This window comes from Amphimedon queenslandica, unplaced genomic scaffold (genome assembly GCF_000090795.2).
Source record: "Amphimedon queenslandica unplaced genomic scaffold, v1.1 AMPQUscaffold_12854, whole genome shotgun sequence".
NCBI classification, from domain to species: domain Eukaryota; kingdom Metazoa; phylum Porifera; class Demospongiae; order Haplosclerida; family Niphatidae; genus Amphimedon; species Amphimedon queenslandica.
Window position 1 is genome coordinate 39,962 of NW_003546910.1, and position 2,265 is coordinate 42,226.

Here is a 2,265-nt window from a genome sequence, read left to right on the forward strand (position 1 = left end):
TGGTATTACAAGTATGTCTTGGGCAAGAGGAGCTAATCTTGGGTATCTCTGTTCATTTTCAATCCAAAAAATCAATGGGTCAGCTTTCTCTGGTAACTGGCGCTTAGAATTAAAATACTCCTGTATATCATCATTAGTGTCTGGGGCTTCCTGCTCTTGCTTCTCTGTCAAAAACTGGCTGAGCAATCTAAATCGCTTACATGGAGGTTCGTCTGAAGTCATTGAAGCAGTTATCACATCATCATCAGTTGAAGACTGTACAGTTTGTACCTGAGGCTCAATTTTGCTTTTCAGAAAACATTTAGCATATTTCAGTTGATCAGAAGACAATGCAGCCCTGTACCTTAAATCCAATGATGTGGCTACAACATATATTGGCTTAAATTCTGAGCTTGTGGGGTCCAAGAAACTCTTATAGCGTCTTTCAAGTTCAGTTTTCATAATGCTTGCTATACTACCTAGGCCATATTTTGACTTCATTGTTTCTAAATGAAGCTCTAATTCAAAAAGTGCTGGTACAACACACGATATAGATGTATAATCTTCGCCACCACACAATGCTGTGTATTCAGCAAATGGCTCTAATAACATTACTATTGATTCTATTGCTTTCCAATGACGAGCTTGAGGTCCATCCCACTCTAATTTGGATATGACGCTTTCGACATGAGGGCGTACAGCAAGTAACCGTTTGAGAAGGAGGTATGTAGAGCTCCATCTGGTAGGACAGTCTCCAATAAGCTTTTTGCCAGATAACTTGATCAACATTTCTGTGGCCTTTACTGATTTATTGAAACGAGACACTAGTTTCTTGCAAATAGAAATTGCTTCTTTGCAAGGCTTGACATCATCAAATTTAGCCACAATTAGCTGTAACGTGTGAGAAAAACATGAGAGGCGTTGATATTCCTCTGTAGCAAAAGCATCATTGTGCTCTTCTTTATTGTCGTCAAATTCAATGACATTTTCAGTAGTGTCACTGACTTCTGGTTGGTCATTATGATGATTATTATAGTTTGTTCCCTCATCTTCAGACTCTGGCAGGTCTACTACTAGTACGTCAGACTCAGTGTCACTGTCAGTGTCAGTCATATCGTCATCACTAGAGTAGTTGATGGTCTCCTTAAAAGCCTTCAGCATGTTACTGCCATTATCAGTCACAATTTTTCCAACCTGACTACACGAAATATCCCAATCATTGAGCACTACTTTGACAAGGTTAAGTCCAGTATGAGGACTTTCAAAATGCCTAACAGCTAACGTTGCCTTATATCTTTGGTGGTTTGCAAAGAAGTGGGCTGTTACTCCAAGATATGATTCGGTCATTCCCTTTTTGCTCCATATGTCACAGCAAAGGTTAATTTTTCGTGCACTCTTGAGCTCCTTCAATATGTTATGTTTCAATTTTAAAACAGCCTTTGATAGTTCCGTTTTTATAGCTGATCTACCAGGAACTACATAACGTGGATCCATTTCATGTAGAAATTCACGGAACTCCTGGTCCTCTACAAGTGTTGTCGCAACATTTGCTGAGCCAATGAAAATAGCCAGCTTTTCTGTTATCCTCTTTTGTTTAGCACTCTCTTTTGAGTAAGGGGTTCGGCTTAGCATTGAAGTGAGTAATGGTTGGGTTACAATGCTCTTCATTGATGTATTAGTAGCGGCTTTCTGTAGCTTAAAAGCCTCCTCTTTTTCCAAAAACTTCTTAAAATCATTGGGGTGGTGTTTACGCATATGTTGTTTTAAGTTTGTTGGATTCTTTCCCTTAATGGTCTTCCCACATTGAGTTGGCTCCTCACTTCCTTGTGAAATTTTGACTCTGCATATGCTGCTATCTGAACACTCATCATAGTCAAAAAGTTCCCAAACAAGACTTGTCTTTGGCCTCCCACTAATTTGAGTTTCAGATGATGAGGTTATGGAAGTAGTATGTAGAGAATCTAGAGACAGAGTCACTTCAGTAGTAGCTTCGGTTGCCATCTTAACAGGTGCTATCATAAAATTTGAAATTGACTACCAGAGGCTATCAGGCTAGTATGAGCATTAATACATTACTATTATGCTAACCTGTATTGTTTTGTATTGGTGTGCCTGTTCAATGTATTTTATGTGTTCATGTGTAGATAAGGACATAGGGCATGTGAATGGGCTAATATTTTAATAATAGACTCGAGTTAGACACTTAGACTATAGACTTAACTTTCCTTTTTGTAAATTTTTTAGTTTTACTAATTGTCAAATAGTTAGTAGTAGTTAGTTTTTGAT